The sequence below is a fragment of the Ornithorhynchus anatinus genome, chromosome 6 (assembly GCF_004115215.2).
Source record: "Ornithorhynchus anatinus isolate Pmale09 chromosome 6, mOrnAna1.pri.v4, whole genome shotgun sequence".
Lineage (NCBI taxonomy): Eukaryota > Metazoa > Chordata > Mammalia > Monotremata > Ornithorhynchidae > Ornithorhynchus > Ornithorhynchus anatinus.
The window spans coordinates 34,427,786-34,454,017 of NC_041733.1; the positions used below are offsets into that span (position 1 = coordinate 34,427,786).

At 42.4% G+C, this 26,232-nt stretch overlaps 1 long non-coding RNA gene across 2 annotated transcripts; it reads left to right on the forward strand.

The window, feature by feature from the left end:
• The first annotated feature begins 729 nt into the window (after nt 1-729).
• Nucleotides 730-16,832, forward strand: LOC103170062. 2 transcript variants are annotated; one of them, XR_485952.3, is made up of 3 exons: nt 730-809; nt 15,367-15,407; nt 16,668-16,832. It is a non-coding gene; the product is annotated as an uncharacterized LOC103170062 (long non-coding RNA). The 2 variants fall into 2 exon arrangements; XR_003760528.2 differs by lacking the exon at nt 730-809 and adding an exon at nt 6,501-6,648.
• The last annotated feature ends 9,400 nt before the right edge of the window (nt 16,833-26,232 follow it).

Consider the following 26,232-nt stretch of genomic DNA (forward strand, 5'->3'; position numbering starts at 1 on the left):
GAGGTAGGTAAACAGGATCTCTTGTTATCCTGTCACTGGGAGCTGGCACGTTGGCTCCCAGCACGGAAACCTTCCTTGAAGGATCTGAGTGGGGAAAAGCAGAGAAGGGTGTGTAAGGAGGCAGGAGAGGGAGAATGGCCCATTCCATTATCCATTAAAAGGCCTGTTCCCTTTTGGAACAGAATTTACTGGGGTCAGTAAACATGAAGTGTATTTGAGATATAATCAGAGCCTCGATATAAGTTGCATTTCATAAGCACCAATGTTCTTATTTTACACCTATACATATTAGATGGAGAGCTAGGATAAAATAATCTCAATCACCGAAGAAAATATTTAATCTAAGACAGCTACTCTGCAAACAAATAAATCCATAAAGAAAAAGATACTTCACCACACATAGACCTCAAATTCCCAAGTTCGATAGTTGAAAAAGACTACTTTGGGTTCTGCGCTAGAGAACAGGTTTTGCAATCCCACCAATAGGCCAAATCTTGATTTGTGCCACAAAGTGGAACAGCCTAGCTGTTAAGTGAATTAATAAAGGGAACTCCAGGAGACCAGTAGCAAATTTCCTGGGTGGACTGCAGTCAGAGGCAACCAATATAGGGTTCAACCACAAGAGCCTTGACATCCTTTGTAATTTGAGTTCTGCCAATGAGTAACAATGAAGCAGTTTAGTCATAATACAAGGTTCTCTTGGCTACAGCTTGCTCAGCTGTCAAAAAAACCAAAAAGCTGATCAACGTTCTGGACGCTGCAGTTTTCCCCAGTGGAATCCACTGTCCTTTTCTTCACACGAATGTCGGGTCAGTAAGTAGCCTTGGGAAAAATAGCTAGAATACAAACTCATTAGGGTGGAATTTAAACTCAATCTGGATGTGGGCTATATTCCTGAAGAGATTCCCGAGATCTTCAGCTTGAAACTGTTTTTCTGTGGACCCTAAACCCTTAGAGATATAGCCAAGGTGCAGTAAGTGCTCCTGGAAGAAGGCAGAGATTCAGTCTTAAGGAACGTGCCCCCCTGGAGTGGTGTGACTATTTCCTGGGACGCAGCATGGCCTAGTAGCCTCCCTCTAGACTGTAAGCTTGTTAAGGGCAGGGACTATGTCTACCAATTCTATCATACTGTACTTTCCCAAGCCCTTAGTACAGTGCTCTGCACAGAGTAAGCACTCAGTAAATACCATTGATTGATTAATTCAATCTTATTTATAGAGCACTTACTGTGTGCAAAGAACTGTACTCAGTACTTGGGAGAGTACACTCTAACAATAAACAGACTCATTCCCTTTCCACAACAACCCTATCGAGCATGGGCCCGGGGCTCAGAAAACCTGGGTTCTAATACCAGCCCTACCGTTTACCAGCTAAATGGACTTGGACAAGTCACTTACCTTCTCCGTGCCTCAGTTTCTTCAACTCTAAAATGGGGATTAAATATCTGTTCTCCATCCTCCTTGATCTGTGAGCCCCATCTGGGAGAGGGATGGGATCCGACTTGATTATCTTGTATCTGCCGCACACCAAATCCAGTATTTGGCACACAGTGCTTAACAGATACTACTATTATTATTATTGTTATCTACCTACCGAGAAGCTGCATGGTCTACTGAATAGAGCATGGGCCTGGGAGTCAGAAGAATTTATTATTCAATCAATTTTATCGATCACTTACTATGCGCAGAGCACTGAACAAATGCTTGGAGAGGACAACACAACAATAAACAGCCACATTCCCTGCCCACAACGAGCTTAAGCATCTGGGTTCTAATCCTGGCTCTGCCACTTGTCTGCTGTGTGACCTTGGGCACGTCACTTAACTTCTCTGTCCCTTAGTTCCCTCATTTGCAAAATAGGGATTAAGACTGTGAGCCCTCTGTGGGACAGGGACTGTGCCCAGCCCGATTATCTTGTAACTACCCCAGCACTTAGAACAGTACGTGCTTAACAAATACCATAATAGTAATAATTATTATTATTAGCAGCTCTGGGTGGCCTTTCACCAATCAGACCTTAAAATCCACAAGGACTACATCCGGGGAAAGCATTCATTAGGATGGCATTTAGACTTCCAGGGGGATGACATAGGAACATTTATGGCACGGCCCTTACCGATGCCCTCTGGCTCTGGAAAATGTATCTTAGCAACTCTGTATATCACAAATTCTCCATGGGGTGGAGTGGACAAGGGAAAACTTTAAAGGCAACATGAGGCCAATGGAGCTCCTAGAGTTCCTACACAAACAGGCTTATTGTTTCATGGGAAATGCTGACAGTTGGTATAGTCTATTATGTGCTCTGTGCAGGCAGCAAACACTTCAGCACCACAGGGGATAAACTCCGTGTGTGCATGATGTGGTCAGGACTGTCAGTCTTACATCAGTCTCTCCAACCACACTGGCACCCATAAGGAAATTTCACCACCAATGGGAAGCGTCATTTCCGAAGGCGAAGGGCGACTTAATATGTACCCAAAGCTCTAGGTGTCGAGTGCCTCCGCTCCCTCTCAAAGTAATGTGGGGAAATGGCCCAATTATTGGATATTACTCCACTTTATATAGCAGTACAACTGTCCTCTGGAGTTTGGAGGTGACACTATCGATTTTATCCACGAATGCATATGTGACCCAATGTGAAACAATGCTTTCCACATCTTCTGCATGTAAGACTTTTTTGTTCCTCCTCGGGTGTTCTTCAGGTCTGACCTAATTTACTAGCTTATTGATGAGTAAGTCTCCCTTAATCAATCAGTCAATCAGTGGCACTTATTGAGCACTTACTGTGCACTATACTAAGCACTTGGGTGAGTACAATATAAGTTGGTAGACAGGCCCACAAAAATTTACAGTCCCGAGGGAGAGACATAGATTAAAATAAACTGCAGATATTTACAGAAGTGTTGTGGAGCTGAGTGTGAAGTACCTAAAGGGTACAGGCTCAAGTGCAGAGGTGATGCAGAAGGCCTTAATCAATCAATCAGTTGTATTTATTGAGCACTTACTGTGTGCAGAGCACTGTACTGAGTGCTTGGGAGAGTACAATAAAGCAATATAAAACAGATGCATTCTCTGCCCACAGTGAGCTTTCACTCCATAAATTACAGTTATGTACATAAATGATATGGGGCTGGGACTGGGCATGAATAAAAGGAGCAAGCCAGGACAAGGCAGAAGGGAGTGGAAGAAAAGGAAATGGGGGCATAGTCAAGGAAGACTTCTGGGAAATTGAAATTCCTCAAGAGCCAACCACGTGAAATCTCTCATATTTGAAATCATGTGGCACTCGGAAGTGCAAATATCTAGGCAGCTCACTTCCTCTTCCGCTTGTAGACCTTGGCCTGAGTACAGTCTGAGACTCCAAACCTTTTGCTGTTTCTCGGAGCTTTAACTGCACTGATGGTGACTTAAATGTTCTCACGAAGGCCACCTTGCAGAATGTTGCTCAGTTAACTTTTTCAGAGGATACAGCCTTAGAGAAGCAGCGTGCCTCAGTGGAAAGAGCCCGGGCTTGGGAGTCAGAGGTCATGGGTTTGAATCCCGGCTCTGCCACTTGTCAGCTGTGTGACTGTGGGCAAGTCACTTCACTTCTCTGTGCCTCAGTTACCTCATCTGTAATTTGGGGATTAAGACTGTGAGCCTCATGAGGGGCAACCCGATTACCCTGTATCTACCTCAGCACAGAGAACAGTGCTCTGCACATAGTAAGCGCTTAACAAATACCAACATTATTATTATTGATATGTGGGGTGTCTTAAGGAAACCGTTGGCTTTTCTGTGCTCAACTCTTTAAGGTTCCCTCATCATCTGTAATGAGAATGGAGCCATATACTGTACTTAGTACACTGCTCTGCATATAGAGAAGCAGCATGGCTCAGTGGCAAGAGCCCGGGCTTTGGAGTCAGAGGTCATGGGTTCGAATTCCGGCTCTGCCACTTGTAGCCGTGTGACTGTGGGCAAGTCACTTCACTTCTCTGTGCCTCAGTTACCTCATCTGTAAAATGGGAATTAAGACTGTGAGCCCCACGTGGGGCAACCTGATTCCCCTGTGTCTACCCCAGCGCTTAGAACAGTGCACATAGGAAGCACTTAACAAATACCAACATTATTATTATTATAAAGTAAGTTCTCAATAAATACAATTGATTGACTGAGGGCGCATGGGTTCGGACACACCCTTCGAGGTACAGGGCTCCAATAGCCTTGAATCGCTTCAACCTTGTTGTCCCACCACTTACCACACGTGTTCCTTCACTGGTTCTGCATGTCATGACATAGGCTTCAATAAGCATCCCTTTTGTCAGGGTTTTGAGACGGGGCAAGGTGTTGATGAAGCAGTGCTTGCCTTTGATCTCGGAGTTATTCTAGTCAAACCGGTCCTGGTGTTGTTTGCTAACAGTGCCCAAGTCTTAATGGCTACCTGGTAGATAGTATCTTGCAGAAGGATCTGTTCACTGCTTACATGGTAGAGGCAGAAGGAACTTCTTGTTCCAGCTGTCGTGTTTTGATGATGTGGTGAAGCTCCTCGCTTGATGTCCTTGATCTTGTAACTGTCTGACATTCAGCTTTTTGAACGGTTTGCAGGAGAAGCAGCGTAGCCTCGTGGTTAGAGCACGGGCCTGGTAATCAAAAAGACCCCGGACCTAACCCCGGATGCGGCTCCCCCAATTGTCCGTTGTGTGACCTTGGGCAAATCACTTAACTTCTCCTTGCCTCAGTTACCTCATCTGTAAAATGGGGATTAAGACTGCGAGCTCCATGAGGGACACGGACTGTGTCCAACCTGATTAGCTTATTGGCTATTACTCCACTTTATATAGCAATACGACTGTCCTCTACCCCATCACTTGGTACTGTGCCTGGCACATAGTATGCGATTCAAGAAATATCATAAAAACCAAAACACCCAAATGTCATTTAATAGTGACAAAATAGAACCGGTGGTGTCTTCCTCTGTATTATCACTGCTCTGGGTTAGCTAGGAAACTGGAACAAAGCCCAAAGGCTGGCAAAAAATCTGTCAGATCGGAAGACATGTGTGGTTTAGTTGCTTTCTCACCAGTTCACATTTTCTGTAGAGTTGTCATCTTGGATATTTGTTTCAGCCAATGGAAGTTGGGGTCTCAGAGTTATACTAGGCCTCACTCTGTAAAAAGGAAGAGGCTGGTGCTTTGGGATAACGATCTAGTAGAGAATTCAAATGTGAAAACGTTCTCAGTTGCCAATCTATTCAAGCAGAAGGGATCCCCTGACGCTATCTGGATTCAAGTATGTGTTTAGCCAAATGACACCCAGATGCAGGTATTCAGACACATATTTGGAGGTTCTTTTTATCAGTGGCATGTTTGGAATGTTGTGTCCCTCTTGGAATATAGGGAAAACTTGTTGAAAGGTAAATGCGTACATTGATCACTGAAAGTTGTATTCCAAATCTTGAATCTACCTAATTTGGAATGCTTATGGCATGTGTTTCATAAGATCTGGGGGAAGGAAAACTGGAATGAGGTACTGCCTAGAGATTTAAAATGACGAAAATTATGAACACTCCTTGGAGATTCTGAATGTCGAAATGATTAACTCGATACCAGAAAAGCTTGTTTTACATGTATGTAAGACGATTACAATTAAATTACATAATTACATAAAAGGCAAGATTTATGTTACTCCCCAAATGAAAAAGGTGTGAACTAACAGAAATTCAGACAGAAAAAACACAGCAACCAATTAACACCTTCACCTATTTAACACTCTACAACTTTTCCCACAGTGTAACCCCCTTGTCCTTGAGGGGAAGAGATATCATTAGTTTCAGAGAGGGGGGTGAAAAAACACAGACAGATTATCTCAGAAACAAACCATGCATAGAGCTTCATTCTATCTCTCCATTTCAGGGAATGGGAAATTACGGATTAACTGTATGCAGGGAAGCACGCTACACTGCCTTGGTGCAATTTAACAAACCAAGATCTTATATTTAAAAAAAAAAATGTTTCAAGAAATTTCCACACTGGCTCCTTCACTGAACTTTATTTCTTATCCATCAATAATATTTGACTGCTCTAGTGAATCTTTGGCACAATAGAGATACTCTACTAATACTGACAAAAATTTTGGTTGTTAGATGGTTAAGCTTTTGAAAATGCAAAACATAAGATGAAAAGAGAGATTTTATGTAATATTGAGCATCCTTGGGAAGAGCTCTTTCTTAGTCTTTATTTCTCTGTTATGCATTCAATATATGAATTTTATGAATAACTTAAGACAGTTTAACGTTTAGTCATTTTTGCCATCTTGAAGCAAAGGTTCCTCACTTAAAGTTTAAGTGAAAATATTGAAAATTATGTAAAAATTAAAAATATAATTTGACCTAGAAAATATTTTAAGAAAAAATACAACACATATTGAGATTAGCTAAAGAAGAAAGTTGAGAAACTACTTGGGCCTCATCAATTACAAATTTAGAACTCAGCTCAATCTGGAGTTCTACCTGTGCATATGGCTAGGAAAGTGAGACATCACCGATTACTTCCCTAGTATGCTGTGTTTTTGCTGATCTGGCATTTTTCATTCAAGGAAGAAGAGAGATTTAATATCCAAACAAATCCTGGCATTCCTGCCTCAGTTTTTCCTTACTGCTGCTGAGTAGGAGGTCAGTAACCCCTGGCCTGAAAAAAGTGTGTTTGTTTTTTCTGATTATTATTATTATTATTATATTCATATAGTGCTAACTATGTGTCAAGCACTGTTCTAAGAACTGGGAAAGATACAAGTTAATCAACTCGGACTCGGTCCCTGACCCACGTGAGGCTCTTAATCTAAATAGGAGAGAGAACACATTCCAAGCGCTTAGTACAGTGCTCTGCACATTCCAACTGCTTAGTACAGTGCTCTGCACATAGTAAGCGCTCAATAAATACTATTGAATGAATGAATGAACAGGTACCATTAGAAGTTGTACATCTGCAAATCAGGCAATAGCACTTGATTAGGATCGTGGCACTTGTCTGGGACTGTCCTCACGGTTATTACAATGCCCTGTTTATAGTAAGCATAATAAATATCAATGACTGTAAGCTCATTATGGGCAAGGAACGTGTCTGCTAATTCTGCTATATTGTATAGAGAAGCAGCATAGCTCAGTGGAAATAGCACGGACTTGGGATTCAAAGGTCATGGGTTCTAATCCTGGCTCCGCCACTTGTCAGCTGTGTGACTTTACGCAAGTCAGTTAATTTCTCTGTGCATCAGTTACCTAATCTGTAAAGTGAGGATTAAGACCTTGAGCCCCTTGTGGGACAATCTGATTACCTTGCATCCCCCCAGCACTTAGTACAGTGTTCTGCACATAGTAAGAGCTCAAAAATATGATTGAATGAACAGTGCTTGGGACATAGTAAGTGCTAACAGATGACATCATTCTTATTATTACTCTCCCCAGCACTTAGTATAATGCTTTGCACAGAGAAACTGCTCAATAAATGCAATTGACTGATTGATGATGATGAAGAAGAGAATGGACTGAATGAAGTTTGCATTTAGCATCACTCAGTGCTTATGTGCAGACCACTGGTGATGATAGTGATGATGATGATGATGATGATGGTATTTGTTAAATGCTTACTATATGCCAAGCACTGTTCTAAACTCTGGGGTAGATACAAGGTAATCAGGTTGTCCCACGTGGGGCTCACAGTCTTAATCCCCATTTTACAGATGAGGCAACTGAAGCACAGGGAAGTTAAGTGACTTGCCCAAAGTCAAACATCCGGTAAGTAGCAGAGCTGGGATTAGAACCCATGACCTCTGACTCCCAAGCCCATGCTCTTCTGAGAAACAGATAAGGGATAAGCGATAGCCAGGGGTGCCAAATTTTCATTTTGATCATGAACGTTCATTTGGGATAACAATCTTTGTGAGATATTCAGGGAAGGGAGGACTTTGAGGAAGTGGCTTTGAGGAGGGAAGGAAGGAAACTGTGAAGGAAATGGTGCAGAAAGATGCAGGAAGAAATGAGAGTCTCCCCCTCCAAACCGTAAACTCATTTTGGGCAGGGAATGTGTCTGCCAACTCTGTGTATTCTCCCAAGTGCTTAGTACAGTGCTCTTTACATAGCAAATGCTTATTAAATACCATCTTCCTTCTTCCCTACCACTGCTCTGGACTTTACTGGGCGACGGGATCAAGTTCAGTGGGGCTAGGGCAGAAACAGAAACTCCTCACTCTAGGCTTCAAGGCTCTACATCACCTTGCCCCTTCCTACCTCTCCTCCCTTCTCTCTTTCTACCACCCACCCCGCACGCTCCGCTCCTCCGCCGCCCACCTCCTCACCGTCCCTCGGTCTCGCCTATCCGGCCGTCGACCCCTGGGCCACGTCCTCCCGCGGTCCCGGAACGCCCTCCCTCCTCACCTCCGCCAAACTGATTCTCTTCCCCTCTTCAGAACCCTACTTAAAACTCACCTCCTCCAAGAGGCCTTCCCAGACTGAGCTCCTCTTCTCCCTCTACTCCCTCTGCCACCCCCCCTTTACCTCTCCGCAGCTAAACCCTCTTCTTCCCCTTTTCCCTCTGCTCCTCCACCTCTCCCTTCCCATCCCCACAGCACTGTACTCGTCTGCTCAACTGTATATATTTCCATTACCCTATTTATTTTGTTAATGAATTGTACATCGCCTCGATTCTATTTAGTTGCCATTGTCTTTACGAGATGTTCTTCCCCTTGACTCTACTTATTGCCATTGTTCTCGTCTGTCCGTCTCCCCCGATTAGACCGTAAGCCCGTCAAACAGCAGGGACTGTCTCTATCTGTTGCCGACTTGTTCATCCCAAGCGCTTAGTACAGTGCTCTGCACATAGTAAGCTCTCAATAAATACTATTGAATGAACAGTTCCCCTAGTCTCAGGCCCAAACCTCTCGAGGGGTAATTGGGCACCTGCCTACCCCACCCCCTTACAGACTCCTTTGGTGATGGCTCAGACGCAGAAAAATCAGGTGTGAGAAAACAACCCTCCATAGAGAAAGACCTGAGAATAATAGAGAAGGAGGGTGAGAGGTAAGTTTGTTATGGGCCTGGAATGTGTCTGCTAATTCTGTTGTACTCTCTCAATCACTTAGTACAGTGCTCTGCCCGTAGCAAATAATAAATTCCACTGATTGATTACCAAACCTCAGAAGGTCTTAATAGTAAATGCTCTACTTAGTTGCCTCGGGTTAATTAGAAACATATCAAAAAAAAACCATGCATTTAAAATGTTCTTAAAAATGAAAAGTTGGTTATTACAAGTTTGGTGAAATATGAGCCATACTCTCCCAAGTGTTTAGTACAGTGCTCTGCACCTAGTAAGCACTAAAAAATACCAGTGATTATGCCGAAGCATGCAGTGGAAAAGCAGTACTCTAGGTTGTCTGTTTCACATTTGATGTGCCAGGATGCAGATAAATAATAGAATTCTTCAGAACCTCTCTAAGGGTATTTTGGCTGTGGTTCATCAAGGCTAGAGGATTCTAGAACCAACTCATCAGAAGATAGGATCTTCCAAATCAGGATCGCTTTCTCAACTCCACTTTTCTCCTTCAGATGGGGGGAAAAAAAGCAATCCTCACAGTACACAGATTTATGAAACAATAAAACAAAGCACTGATTCTTCCCATCTTAATCAATCAATTGTATTTATTGAACGTTTAGTATGTACAAAGCACTGTACTAAGCACTTGGGGTAGTATTATATTAAAGATTTGGTAGACCTGTTTCCTACCCACATTAATGAAGAGCTGAGGCACCAACAATACACTTAGAATGGGAATAATTAGAAGGAAACAAAGGAAATTCTGTCCATCAGATTCCTCCTTGTTTATTCAATTTCACAAATGAAGAAGCAACTAGTGTCTCTTCCTCTAGGGCAGATGGATATGAAAGCCAATTCATTTTGTTGCCTGATCATTTCAGGCTATAACAAATTGCTCCCCAGGGAAAGGGGGGTAAAGCAGGTCTTTTTGTTACTCATCGGAGATAGATTAAAACCACCTCATAAGTAGGAGAGCAACCATTTTTTCCACTGATTTCTCTTTTAATCTGACAGCTGAGTATCGTTGTCAAAACTCATGGAATAAAACTGTTGAAAGGAAAGGAAAAGAGCTCACAAGGATAAAAATAAAGCATAAATGTCACAATTCCCATACTTATCCAGGGCTTTATGCCTAATATCAAGCATTAGAGCCTATCGGCGATGAAGACCCAAAACATCTTTTCTGAATCACAAAGATGTACCTGTTCCCTCCCTCAAGCTCATTATAAATCCTGCATCCAGACAGCCACATCACAGTTTACCGAAGTGAGCTGCTGGGAGCTGTAGGCACAGGAGTAATAATAACAATAATAATAATAATGTTGGTATTTGTTAAGCACTTACTATGTGCCAAGCACTGTTCTAAGCACTGGGGTAGACACAGGGGAATCAGGTTGTCCCACGTGGGGCTCACAGTCTTAATCCCCATTTTACAGATGAGGTAATTGAGGCACCGAGAAGTTAGGTGACTTGCCCAAAGTCACACAGCTGACAAGTGGCCGAGCAGGGATTCGAACCCATGACCTCTGACTCCAAAGCCCGTGCTCTTTCCACTGAGCCACGTTGCTCTACAAAGCAGAAGAATACAGAGCAGCAAAGTGCTAAGCTGAGCCAGAACCAACTTCCGAGGTGTGAAATAAGTGTTTCTTACCCTCTGGGTTGTGGTGGGAGATGGGGACTCGAGTCAAGATAGGGCCACAAAAACTAGCCTTCTCACTGTGTCTCAATCTGCTGACCCCTGGCCCACATGCTGCCTCTAGCCTGGAACACCCTCCCTCTTCAAATCCGACAATTACTCTCCCCACCTTCAAAGCCTTACTGAACGCATATCTCCTCCAAGAGGTCTTCCCAGATGAATCCCTTCTTCTCTCATCTCCCACTCCCGTCTGTGTCACCCTGACTTTCCTCCTTTGCCTCCCCACCCCCAGCCCCGTAGCCCTCATGGACATAGCTGTAATTTTATTTATTTGTATTGATGTCTGTCTTCCCCCACCCCCAGGCTGTAAGCTCACTGTGGTCAGGGAATGTCACTGTTCATTATTGTATTGTACTTTCCCAAGTGCTTAGTACAGTGATCTGCACACAGTAAGCACTCAATAAATCCGATTGAATGAAGGAAGGAAAATCCTTCCCACCCCAGCTTGCTGACAGAAACAACGCACTGACAAAATTCCCCGGAGGGAGCAAGTGCAGATAGATGTAGAGTGCACAAGCAGCAGGAAGAGGGATTCCTCCCCACACTGTCAAAAATGCCATTGTCTGGCTGGGCAGTTCAGCAGAGAATATGTCTACCAAATCGGTTACATTGTCCTTTCCCAAGTGTTTAGTACTGTTGTAAATGTCATTGACTAATCCAGAAAAAAAAAAGGGAAAAAGCAGATTTAGATTTCTGAAAATTATTACCCTAAAAAAAAAAAAGGAAGGAAATGATTTTCTCTAAGGATTCTGAAGCAGTAGAAATGCTTTCCACCTCTTCCAAATCTCTAATCAATCAATAATGGTATTTAGAGAGCTTATGTGCAGAGCACTGTGCTAAGTGTGTGGAAGAGTACAATGGAATTGGAAGACACATTCTCTGCCCATAATGAGTTTACAGTCTAGAAGAGTAGACAGATATTAATATGAATAAATTATAATAAACACTTTAAAGACATGCAAATAAGTGCTGGAGCTTAAGGGTGAGGCAAATATCAAATGTCCAAAGTCACAGATCCAAGTGCATAGAAGGTGCAGAAGGGAGAGTGAGCCGGGGAAAAGAGGGCTTAAACAAGAAAGGTCTTCTGGAGGAGTGTGATAATGCTAAAATGCTAAAAGATTCTTTAATAATGCTAAAAGATTCTAATAGATTTATTTGGAGAATTATGGTACATTGGATTTATTTAGCACCAAATTCCCGGAGATCCTAAAAATGCCAAACAGAGACAGTTCCAACCCCTGAATAGTGTTCTTAAGGTAGGGCGCTCAGAATTAAACTCCAACAAAGTTTTTCTTCAGGAGGTAGAAGTTTGGGCCACTCAGCGCTAAACCACTAACTAAGATTAAAATTACTAACCACCTTACATTCAGTATTCTCCACAGAAGTTATAGGATGAAAAACTCCTTCCAGGGTATAGTTAAAAGTTCTGGGGAGGCCCCAGGGACCGTGGCTGGATAAAAATACCAAACAAGATGAGGTCAAAATTGGGACTGAATTAGAAATAATAACTGGAAAAAATCACAACTGAAAATAGTGAAGGCAAGGTTTACGAGGTACTTTAAAACCAATGAGGATCAAGGCTGCCATGGTCAAGCGGGGTGATCTCCCTGACATGTGCTTCAGCCCAGCTCTTGGCTGCCTGAGCACTTCTTTGGGGAAATTTCACCTCCACCACTTGTCTGCTGTGTGAACTTGGTCAAGTCACTTAAACTTTTTTGCCTCAGTTATCTCATAGACTGTGAGCCCATTTTTAGGTAGGGATTGTCCCTATCTGTTGCCGAATTGTACTTTCCAAGTGCTTAGTACAGTGCTCTGCACACAATAAGTGCTCAATAAATACGATTGAATGAATGAATCTGTAAAATGGGGATTAAGACTGTGAGCCTCCCCTGGGACATGGATTGTGTCCAAGCTGATTAGCTTGCATCTAACCAAAAGCTTAGTAAAATGCCCGGTACATAGGAAGCGCTTTACAAACACCATTAAAAAATGGCTGGAAAAAAGGCTCCATCTCAGAAACCTCAACTGACCCTAGAATCACTTTAATCTCAGGGATAAGTAGACTGAGAGCAATCTATCACCATATGACACTCTTCTGGGGTCTCCTGAGCCTAGGCAGCAGTCTACATCATAGCCATCAAACAAGCTCCAACTGCCTGACCTCCCTGAGGAGAACTTGGCTCTATCCCCTCAGGGGAGGTGGAGTTTTCCACTACTGGCAGAGGAGCCAACTTCCTCCAAGAATCTTCCAAACGATTCTGGGGCCGGGAGGAAGGAGGCCGGTAACGGGAGGTCTCCTGGTCTTCTGCCAGGCCTATGACTTTGTTGTTTGCCAGATAGAAGTAGTGGGGGAAATGAGTATGAGGGGAACTGTTGAGGAGAACAGAAAAAAGATGAGAGATAGAGAAAAGGAGATGGGGGAGCAAGCAATAGCAAATCAAGACAGCTTTAGGCTAATAACCAGCATACTAAGCCTATCAGATTTTGCTATGGAGTATGTCAGAGTATAGGCACAATCACAGAAATTTGCATGACGCTATTGTAATAATATTAACAATAACACTAATAATCTAGTCCTGGTCTCGCCACGTACCTGCTGTGTGACCTAGGGCAAGTCACTTAACTTCTCTGTGCCTCAGTTCCCTTACCTGTGAAATGAGGATTCAATACCCGTTCTCCCTCTGACTTAGATTGCCAGCTCCATGTGAGATCTGATTATCCTGTATACACCCAGTGCTTAGTACGGTGCCTGGCACATAGTAGGAACTTAATGAATACCACAGTTATTATTATTCTTGTAATCGTATGACAAGTGCTGGGGTAGAGAAAATAAAATCAGGCTCAGTCCCTTTCCCACAAGAGACTTATAGTTTAAGAGGAAAGGTGAGCAGGCATTTAATCCTCATTTTACAGAGAAGGAAACTGAAGCATAAAGAGGTTAAGTGACTTGCCCTAGGTCACACAGCAGGCAAATAGCAGAGCTGGAACTAGAACGTAGGTCTCCTGACTCCCAGACCTGTGTTCTTTCCACTAAGCTACACTGCTCCCTGCTAGTGGCAACTATGGGGCTAGGGAGCGAGGGATGTGCAGAGCCCAGGAAGCAGTGCCCTGCAGCACTGTCTGCTCCCATAGGGGAGCAAGGGTTAGGGTGGGCTACTCCAGGGACCTGGGAGCTACTCCAGGAAGGGAATTGGGGTGGGGTGGGGGCTCCTGAAAACGTTTTTCCTCTTAACCCTGCTCAGAAGGCAACATTCATTCCCTTCAAACTGTAAGCTCCTTGTGGGCAGGGATCAGGGGAAGCAGCATGGCTCAGTGGAAGGAGCCTGGGCTTCGGAGTCAGAGGTCATGGGTTCGACCCCCGGCTCTGCCACTTGTCAGCTGTGTGACTGTGGGCAAGTCACTTCACTTCTCTGTGCCTCAGTGACCTCATCTATAAAATGGGGATTAACCGTGAGCCTCACGTGGGACAACCTGATGGCCCTGTATCTCCCCCAGCACTTAGAACAGTGCTCTGCACATAGTAAGCGCTTAACAAATACCAACATTATTACCAGTTCTATTGCATGCTACCCTCTGCCTATCAATTCTACTATACTATACTGGACTCTCTCAAGCACTTATTGCAGATTTCTGCACATCATAGGCACTCAGTAAACATCATTGATTGATTGATTGATTCACTCATCCTGTGAATGTTATGTGTGGTAAATACTTCTTTTAGAGTTAATACTTCTCCAAATAGCTACAGGGGAGATCTAATGTTAACACTGTTTTATTGAGATGCTTATCCTCCCTTTCATGCAAAGTCAATTCTAGCAGCTTATTTAGTGTTTATGAGGTTCCATTTTCGACACCTCTGCTTAAAATATGACATCTATCAGAGTAAACTGAGGAGAGTTCAACCTAGGTTTATGTCTATCAAGGATAGGCTCCCATTGGTTAGAGACATGAAAAGATACTTGATTCTTTTTGAGAGTCTTTACCTTAATCTTCTGACAACCTTTTTAGCCTGTTGGCACACTTGAGAAACTATTACTTCCTTTTCATTTTACCTAGTTTTAATAGTCAAAATGAATTCCAGGGTCAAAACCTATCTGTTTCCATATTCAAATGTCAGATTTTAGATCAAAAGGAATAAATTATAACACATTAAATGGTAGTAAATATTCAGCAGACCTTGCCTAACCCTTTTTTTCCCAATGGTGTAAATTCTCTGAGAGACCATTTATTTGCTATGTTTGTTCCAGTAGAAATTATACTTATTTTCAGAGTACTATTGTTATTAAATATCAGGTGCTTTCTGTATCTGAAAATATTTTAATTGCTATATTGTTAATATAATTTTTAAAAAGACAACACAAAGCCAAATTCAAGGAATTGGACTCAACTTTGCTTTGTCAGCTGTGGGCACAACTTTAATATTTTTATTTTACTGTTTTAAAAAGGACACTGAAGAGCCCTTTGTGCCCTTTATTACAATATGATAATCTCCCGCTATGAATTGAAACCTCACTAATTATGTTAATGTTAAATGTTTCTTTCAACTTTAAAGTTCCAGAGAACATGGATAAACAATCAATCAATCAATCTTTTACATTTTTTTCCTCAGAGAAAGCACCTGTTGAGACCACAACACAAGATGATTTCACAGTACGTTTGCCCTCAAGCTGTAGAGCAGTTAATGCCAACACAATTTTACTGATAGATACAAGATTACAAGATACTTCGGGGTCAGCTTGTTATCGGCAGGGAACCTTTCTGCTAATTCTGTTATAGTGTACTCTCCCAAGTGCTTAGCATAGTGCTCTGCACATTCTAAGCTCTATAAATGCCACTGATTGATTGGTTAAGGGTGTACTCTTAAGGTGACATTGAGCATAGAGAAGGGATCTCATGTCAGAACATCTTTTTCAAGCAGCAATTTTTTGTTTCTTACGGTAACAGGATTAATGGATAGGAAAAGTTTTATATGACAGGATGACTAAGGGAAACATATATCAGGAGACTCTAGCTATAAATATTGCTTTAAAGGTGGTATATGAGTTTAGGCTTTTTTATAGGTAAAGTACAGTTTAGGAAAATAGAACTCAATGGTGTTGCCTCCATCATGAGCAACTGTTTTACATGTTTAGATTACCCCTTCATCCCAAGACATTATTAAAGGAAGATAGAGACTGGACAGGCCAAATCTAAGTCAACTGCCCCAACTCTGAGCTATTCTAAGAGTTAGTCCCACCTCCTTTCAGCCCCTTGTCAAATGATCTGGCTGTGACTGTTCGCACCAGTTAAAATGAAGTAGTCTGGGGTAGGATACAGTGCAATTTCATTGGATTGTTTGCTTCAATTTTAAACATGCTTGCCACATCATCAAAACTATTCACTGAAAGTCTGGTGCTTTGGGAATATTCGGAGAAAATAAGACACAGTCCATTATCCTGAAGGAAAAGACAATTTAAGGGGGAAGATAAATACAGAAACAAGAAATATTTGAATGTGGAAAATTCAAACAATTTAAAGGACAAATGAAACAACTGCTTCCATAGTGAGGCCCTTCAGGGGAGTAGACTGACAACCCTCTCACCCCTGGCCCAGAAACATGCATATTCAGATCAGCATTTTGAAGTTGGAAAAGACTTAACATGGTTCAAGAACTCCTGAATCTACACTGCAGAATCTACATAACAGATTGGGATTTTACTGCGCTCCCAGATTAATTAGATAATTGATTTGGGAGCGCAGTAAAATCCCCATCTGTTATGGTATAAAAAATCTGCCTTTTTCTAGAGATCAAGATTGATATAAGAATGGTTAATCTAGGAAAAGGCCTGAATTCTTATAATCCATGTGCAATTCTCCACTTCATTATGTTGGTGGACGATTTGATACCGTTTTTTCTAATCATTTGTTCAGCAGTTGCAGAGAAACTTCTGCTGGAGAATGAACTGAAAAGAAAAATAGGACTCTTTTGTCTGGAAAGAAGTTTGGCCAGGACGTGACTGAAGTTTATGAAGTCATGAAGGACGAGAGCAAGGCAAACCTAGAAGTGTTGTTAATTAAATTCTACCAAAACTGGAAGAGAGAGTACCTACTGATGTTTGAAGATCCAAATCAAACAAAAGGAAAGAAAGTGGTAAAGCATAAGAGAGTTATTACAATAGGAAGTTTTATAGGATAAAATATCAGCAGGTTCAAGAGGGATTTGGATAAATTCATAAATGAGAGATTCATAATGAGTTTCTAGAGGGAAATCTAAGGATGTATAGAGTATTGTAAATCCCTATCCAGCAGAATGGATTTTATAGGGACATCACATAGAATGGGAGGACAGGGCTTCAGCAGATAAATGCCTGGACTCGAACCTCAATAAGAGATTGGAAAGGAGATGGGGAAGATTCTCCCAAAATACTTGTCTGCTCTGTGACTTTGGGCAAGGCACTTACCTTCTCTGTGCCTCAGTCACTTCACCTGTAAAATGGGGCTTAAGACCATGAGCCATAAGTGGGACAGGGATGGTGTCCAACCTGATTATCTTATATCTACTCCAGTGCTTAGTAAGTGCCTGGCTCATAGTAAGTGCTTAACAAACATCATTAAAAAATAATAATATTGGACCCAAGAACTACAATCAGGAAAGCTCTGGGTAGCTCTCTAAAAAATCTTCTCTCTTCACTTATTTGCTCTTAATCTAAAGCCTATAGAGCCTTCTTGGTCCTCATTAGAAACACCCTGGAACAGGAGTCGAGGCTGTGAACTGTTCTTTGATCCCATCCTCATGTTTTCAATCTTCCCCTCTGAGCGTGGACATACTATTCTGGAGTATTTAAGCAGCAGGGTAAAAATCCCTGCTGGAGCCCCCAAAATATGGAAGGGTGGGCTACAGTTTTGCCAGAAGGAGATGGGTCAAGATGAAAACAAAGTGGTGTAAATTAAGCTCTGGGAGAGCCGGGACTTTCATAAAAATTACAAATAAAACTCACTGTGCAGGGGTTGCCTTTTGCTCAGAGCTATTAGATGCATCATCACCCTGACACTAGTGAAATGACCTAAGTGTGTACAGACCTGGAGATTAACTTCATCAATCTGCTGAACAAATGCCCAAGTCTTCAAGGTATCCCTGTTTTCATATCTGGCTCAATTTCTCTTTTCTTACTAATTTCTTGATGCATTTCTCTGCTTTAGCCACCAGGTGCCATCAGTATACATGACCTGTTACACACACACACACACACACACACACACACACACACACACACACACACACACACACTGTACACTCATTTTGTTTTCCTTATTTATGCAACTCGGTAGAAAATATTTGGTACAATAACAAAAGCATTATGTAAAAGGACATTGCCAATAAATTGGAAAGGGGAAAAGAGAAATGCAGAAGGCAGTAGAGGTGTGGTTTTTGAAAGTAAGCATCACCCTTCTTAAATGAGTTCAAGTTCAACTTGAAGATACTAAGCAGTTCAGACGGACAGTGAGAAGATATTTGACTCCTCCTCTCTCGCTCTGACCACTGACTCCAATCGCTATAGATTTCCACCATGTTCCCAGCTCATCTATCTTCTCAAGGACTCAAAGACACAGTCCCTGTCCTACATGGGGCTCACGGTCTTAATACCCATTTTACAGATGAGGTAACTGAGGCCCAGAGAAGTGAAATGACTTGCGCAAGGTCACACATCAAAACATGAGGCAGAGTCAGGATCAGAACCCAGGTCCTTCCGACTCCCAGGCCCATGCTTTATTCATTACACCATGCTGCTTCTGTGACTCGCCCAAGGTCACCTAGCAGATACGTGGTGGAACCAGAACTAGACCCTTGCTCTTTTCACGAGGTTGTACTTCTCAGCATTACAGCTAATATTAAAACTAAAATATAGTTTTTTCCTAAAGAAGGTACCAGTCTGACAGTCGCTTGAAAGTTTCCTGGAATACATTTGTGTCCCGAAGTTCAGTGTCGCCCAGTTAATGTAGGGAGGTTTTGATACCAGAACATTTTTAGAATTGATCTTGTCTTATGCTGTCAGGTGGCTTCCGACCCGCATCGACTCCACGGACACATCTCTCCTAGAACATCCCACCTCCATCTGTCATCATTCTGGTGGTGTATCCATAGAGTTTTCTTGGTAAAAATATGGAAGAGATTTTACAGTCTAGAGGGGGAGACAGACATTAATATAAATAGCTAAATGACGGATAAGTACAGAAGTGCTGTGGTTTGAGGGAGGGGTGAATAAAGGGTGTATGTTTCTTTTGGTCTCCCATGTGCTTAGTAGTATGCTCTGCAAACAGTTGGAGCTTCATAAATGACATTTATGAATTTCTTTGTATCTAAATCACTTCATCATACCACTGAAAAATAGTCCATTGATCATCTTTACCCATTTTTGCTCCAGGGAAATGAATGATGAAATTATCCAGGATGGATGGGGGCTTTTTCTGGTCTTAATGACCTCCAGAGATGGAAATTTTATAACTTCCCCTCCCAGCCCATTCCAGTAAGATATCAAGAAAAGCAGTGTTCCCTGTGAAAAAAGCATGGGTCTGGGAGTCACAAGACTTGGGTTCGGATCTCAGCTCTGCCATTTGCCTGCTGTGTGACTTTGGGCAAGTCACTTAACTTCTCTGCGCCTCAGTTTCCTCATCTGTAAAATGGGAATTCAATACCTGTTCTCTCTCACACTCAGACTGAATCACATTTGGGATAGGGACTGTGTCTGACCTTATTATCTTGAAGAAGAGTAGCACGGCCTAGTGAATAGAACACAGGCCTGGCAGTCGGAGGACCTGGATTCTATCCCAGCTCTGCCACTGTCTGCTAGGTGACCAAGGGCAAGTCACTTTACATCTCTGTGTCTCAGGTACCTCATCTGTACAATGGGGATTAAGACTGTGAGCCCCATGTGGGAAAGAGATTGTGTCCAACCAGATTGGCTTGTATCTACCTGTACTTGTACTTATTACAGTACCTGGCACATAGTAAGCACTTAACAAATACCATTATAATTATAATGATTTATAATAATAATAATCCCAGCTTTGCCATTACTCTGCTGTGGGACTCTGGGAAAGTCACTTAACTTCTCTGTGCCTCAGTTACCTCGTCTGTAAAATGAGGATTAAGACTGGGAGTCCCATATGGGACATTGGCTGTGTCCAACTTGCTTAGCTTGTATCTAGTCCAGTGCTTAGTAGAGTGCCTGGAATAGTAAACATTTAGTTAAGGTTGGCATTTAGCAAGTTCTTAACAAATACCACAATTATTATCATTATTATTATTATTTAGTGAGCCTGGATTCTACCCCTCCACGGGTGGCTTGGTGTTCTCCTATTCCTTCTCCCCAACAGCCACCAGGTTTCGTCTCAGTCTCCTCTTGGAGGGGGACACCACCAATGCGATCCCTCCCAAATCTGATCCCCATAGGCTTACATGGGCACAGAGGTGGGCGATAGTGTCCCTCTGCACCCTGTCTTTTCAAAAACATTCTCTCTGTCCCTTGGTCTCCGTGTGTTCCACTATAATTTAACTATTACCTAGGAATGGCGAGACAATTTAGTAAAGCTTCAGTAAATATAAACTGTAGAAATTTTTCTCTATAAGGCAATCGGCAGATATTCCAAAACAATCAGATCCGGTCGACAGTAACTAATCAGAGGAAACCAACCCCTTCAACTGGGTGGGTGGAGAATGAACTGAGAAGGGTGCCATGGAGCACCCCTTATCATATCATGATACCCGTTATCAGAGAAGCAGCGTGGCTCAGTGGAAAGAGCACGGGCTTCGGAGTCAGAGGTCGTGAGTTCGAATCCCAGCTCTGCCACTTGTCAGCTGGGTGACTCTGGGCAAGTCACTTAACTTCTCTGGGCCTCAGTTACTTCATCTGTAAAATGGGGATTAACTGTGAGCCTCACGTGGGACAACCTGATTACCCTGTATCTCCCCCCAGAGCTTAGAACAGTTCTCTGCACATAGTAAGCGCTTAACAAATACCAACAATATTATTATTATTATCCAATCAAATGAAGTTTCACCAACATGCACCTGCATCGTATACTCCTAGAGGATAGAAACAATATAGACTATTGGATAGAGGCCAGGACTGTCAATAAGGAGGCCTCAGTTCTAATCCTAGCTCTGTCACTGCTCCCTCTCCCTCTTAGACTGTACATCCCCTGTAAAACGGGGGCCAAATCTAAAGGGAGTATTTTGTATTACCCAAATGCTTGGCACACAGAAACACCTCAAAAAATGCCATCATCAGCATCATCAGTTACCTGCTTTGGTAAGTTACTTAAACCCTAGTGCTTCAGTTCCTTAACTGTGAAATGGGAAGAAAACACCTGCTCTGTCTCTTTCATATTGTGAGACTGTCTTCTCCCTATCCCAGCACAGGGGTTGGCCGTGAGATGTGCAATAATTATGACATTATTATTTTTTAAAAAGAGTGAAGTATAATTCCAATAATGCGGGATAGTTCAGCTGGGAACAGACCAGATTGGCAAGCAGCAATTCAGATGAGTTCAACTTGAGCAGAAGCTTCATAAAGACTGAGATCCCAAGAAACAGTTTTGAGCACAGCAACAAGCCCTATAAGTGGCAAAAGCAGAAGCACTGTATGGAATTATTTCTGGCATGTTCCCAGTGTAAAATTAATGCCTCTCATATGTAAGTCCTCTAATGCCAACCTACTCACTCTACCTTGATCTCGTCTCTCTCGCCTTTGACCTCTTGCCCAAGTCCTGCCTCTGGTCTGAAATGTCTTCCCTCTTCATATTGTAAAGATAATCACTCACAAAAAGCATGGGTCTGGGAGTCACAAGACTTGGGTTCGGATCTCAGCTCTGCCATTTGCCTCCTGTGTGACTTTGGGCAAGTCACTTAACTTCTCTGCGCCTCAGTTTCCTCATCTGTAAAATGGGAATTCAATACCTGTTCTCTCTCACACTCAGACTGAATCACATTTGGGATAGGGACTGTGTCTGACCTTATTATCTTGAAGAAGAGTAGCCTTATTGCCTTATTGAAGGCACATCTCCTTCAGGAGACCTGGTTCCCCAACTAAGCCCTCATTTCTTCTTCTCCCACTCCTTTCTGGGTCACCCTTTCACTTGGATTTGCACCGCTCCCTCAGCTCCACAACATTTATGTACATACCCTTAATGTATTTATTTACATTAATGTCTGTATCCCCTTCTAGACAGGGAATGCATCTACCAACGCTGTTGTATTGTACTCTGCCAAGGGTTTCCTACAGAGTTCTACACCCAGTAAGCACTCAATAAATATGATTGATTCATAGGTCTTTTCAGTCCCGCCAATATGAACAGATAGGATTTCATTTATTCAATCGAATTTATTGAGTGCCTGCTATGTGCAGAGCTCTGTACAAAGTGCTTGGACAAGAGCAATATAACAATAAGCAGGCACATTTCCTGCCCACAACAAGCTTACACTCTAGGGGTACTAGCGCTCATTCTCTCTCCTCTCTCATTTTCCCCATGCCTCCTCTCATCACCCAACCACGTGTGACTCCTTCTATCCTTCATTCCTCCTGTGTCCTCATCTCCCCTCTCCTCATTCTCAATAGCTCTTCCTCTCTCCCCACGTCTCCATCTCCTTTTCCTTCCCTCCAATCCAACCACATAGGCATCTCTGGCATTAAAGTTCCTAGAAGCTGAAAGGCACAAATACAAATCTCCGGTCAACTTCCTGGGTGGCACCAGCCAGTTCTCACGAGCAGCGTCGGAGCGGCGATGTCGGCTCACAACAATCCACCCAGCAGAAGTCGGGGAAGGAACGTGACAGGGAAGAACCGGCGGGCACACCACCAGACGGACACAGTAACTACAGTGAGATAAATGGAGAAACCTGTGAGCGGGAGACAAACAATGACTGAGGCTTGCGGGGCCTCTGGCCCTGCTGGACACAAGAAGTTTCTGACTAATTGCATCACTGATGGTCTCTAATCCCGAGGAGTTTGTTTATTGAATGTCCCTCTCTTTGTCCCTAACAAATTGACCCATTTGCTTCACTTTGTGCGCTTAATTTTCATTTGTACATCTGCAAAATATACTCAATCGGTGTTCATTATGGTAAATTAATATTAGTGTTTCAATGAGACCGCTATCAGTCTTCCTTTTACACTGACGCTCGCCTCTCTTTTTTCCTCTTGACTAATAGATATCATTTCAACAGTTTGACTAACTGCCGTGTTATAGAAAAGGCCGTAATTTATACTGATGTAATGGCCATGATAAAAATCATTTGTGTGCTGATTTTATAAATGAAGGGTGGAAATGTGAGTGCCTCTGAAAAATGAAGTGCTACCACATGAATTCCAGTGTTGTTAATGCTTCATACCTTTCTGCTTCATTAAACCAATTTCACGGGGAGATGAGTTAGAGGAGGAAGCCGTGGTGCTTAAGAGATGCAACAATGGTTTATTGAAAGAAATGGGGCTAAGATTAAATTAAGTGCTACTTGAGAAATATGGAAATACAAAAATATTCAAGCTCCTAGATGGCGAATTCAAAAATATGATAAGTTAGTTCTTTCATACTCAAAGAACTGTCTCATCATAATTGCATAGACTGAATTCACAGACTACTAATTAATATTGAAGAGTTCCTTGAACTACTCTTTTAAAAGAGTGAGAAAAACCTAGAACTAATTTATACCATTTCCATGACAACTTAAAATCTATTTTGGAACCCCTCCTATAGGGTTAAAGCCTTTTTAAAAATAACTTCCCCCTTAAAGACGAAGGGCATTTAGAAGTATTAATAAGCCATTTGAAATTTTGAAAAAGTGAAGGAAAGAAACATTCCAGAAAAAGAGTAGAATGGGACTAACCTTATGACAAAGTTTTCGGCTCTGTCGAACCCTTGAATCATAGCTTTTCCATTTTCATTTGACAACCCTTAAGCTAAACAAATTCAGATTTGTTTTGGTTGCCATTTACACCACACATTTCTTGGCTAACGTCCCAAACCTGGTTGCAAAACTGAACAGTAATCACCTCCCTTGGCAAGTGGTCAAGGACCAGGTAAAATCGAATCGAAGAGAACGATTCATTTCTTCCGCTTCTCCAAAATGCCTTTTTTTGTCTTCCCCTGACAAGCTAGAAGTTTGCATTTTCAAACAAGTGGACCCTATTTGTTCCATGGACAGTGGGACAAGTAAATACAGAGGGATTCATTCATTAAATAAGAGGTTTATCCATACACGAGTTTTAAAAATGGATGGCTTCAAAGTGCAACTGCGAAGCTGCCATTTTCCTCCCAATTCACAATGGAAACTCTGTGCATAAGTGACCAAGTACTGGGATGTGGTCCAGCTTTCAGATTAGCACAGGAAACACGTACAGACAAGAATCTTCTCCAACCCCCTACCACTGATAGAAGAAAGGAGTGTATAATGGTGCTCATCTGGACCGTGTGTGAGTCAGCTAAGTTCTCTTCAGTCAAAGTGATCCATTTATTATTAGTGTTCCAGGCACTGTGCTAAACTCTGAGGTTGATATAATCTGGTTGGACACAGTCCCTGTCCCACATCACGCTCTCAGTCTTAATCGTCATTTTACAGATGAGATAAAGTGAGGCCCAGAGAAGTTAAGTGACTTGCTCAAAGTCACACAGCAGACAAGTGGCAGAGCTGGGATTAGAACCCAAGTCCTCTGACTCCCAAGCAGGTGGGTGCTCTTTCCACTAGGCCTTGCTGCATCACAACCAAAAAGTTTCATTATTATTGCTATTGTCGTTCTCTCAGCCTAAGATAGGCTGGTCCAGCTCTGGAAAGGGCTTAACTTGACCCCCACATTCTTTCCAGTACTGAAACTCATCTCTGAACTAATAGTTGGGGATATCCCTGGCTTCCTTCCTGATTTTATAAATCGAAACAGTTACCTGGATCTTTTCAAACTGTTTCATCCTTAGGATTATTATTCACTGCTGTGATTTAAAAATCAGAGCCAACTTGCCGATTGCTCAGGAAGTTTTTGTTTTTTTACAGTATTTGTAAAACGATTACTATGTGCCAGCCACTATATTAATCTCTGGGGTAGATACAAAATAATCAGATTGGACACAGTCCATGTTCCATATGAGGCTCACAGCATTAATCCCCATTTTACAGCTGAGGAAATTGAGGCACAGAGAAATGAAGTGTCTTGTCCAAGGTCACACAGCAGACTAGTGCTAGGGCAGGGATTAGAACCCAGGCCCTCTGACTCCCAGGCCCATGCTTTATCCACTAGGCCATGCTGCTTCTTGAGTTCTAGAAATCATTCTAGTAAAAATATTAATTACTACCATGCATCTATTGTGGACAAAGCACTGTCCTGAGTGATAGAGAAAAAAATTCATTCATGAGCAATACCAGAAGACTGGAGGGCCTCACAACCAAAAAGGAAGGGCAGTTGGTGAGACACATAAAGAAAACTGAAAATAACAGAAACACAAAAATAAGACTCAGAGTCCAACAGGTGTGGGGGTAAATGGGACAGGCAGTAGCTTCATGGTACAGCTATGCAAGCACAACACAAGTCTTTCCAAAATTCTAAAATTTGTAGAAGCATCAAACATTCACTGGTATTTGAGTGCTTAGTATGTGCGGAGTTAAGTGCTGGTGAGAGTAAAACACAATAGGACTTCACTGTGGGCAGGGAACATGTCAACCAAGTCTATTATATTGTATTCTCCCAAGTGCTTAGTAGAGAATTCTGCACACAGAAAGTGCTCAATAAATATGATTGCTTGATACTTTTTGTACACTTTAATACTGCAGCCCCCTCAGCACTTATGTAAATATCCTTAAAATGTACTTTTTCCCCTATCCATAATTTATTTTAACATCAGTCTCCCCCTGGGAACTGTAAGCTCCCTGTGGGAAGGGATTCCATCTCCCAACTCTGTTGTATTGTACTTTCCCCAGGGCTTAGTATATTGCTTAGTATAGTAAGCAATCAATAAGTACCATTGATTGAGTTAATAATAATAATAATGGTATTTGTTAAGCACTTACTATGTTGCCAAACACTGTTCAAAGCGATGGAGTAGATACAAGGCAATTAATTTGTCCCACGTGGGGCTCACAATCTTAATCCCCATTTTACAGATGAGGTAACTGTGAGGCCCTGAGAAGTGGCTTGCCCAAGATGTCACAGCAGACAAGTGGCAGAGCCGGGATTAGAACTCACATCCTCTGATTCCCAAGCCCGTGGTCTTTCCACTAAGCCACGCTGCTTCATCTCTGCCCTCAAGGATCTTAGAGTTTAATCTGCCACTGCTGTCAGAGAAGCAGCGTGGCTCAGGGGAAAGAGCATGGGTTTGGGAGTCAGAGGTCATGGGTTCGAATTCCTGCTCTGCCACTTGTCAGCTGTGTGACTGTGGGCAAGTCACTTCACTTCTCTGTGCCTCAGTTAGCTTATCTGTAAAATGGGGATTAACTGTGAGCCTCACGTGTGGGACA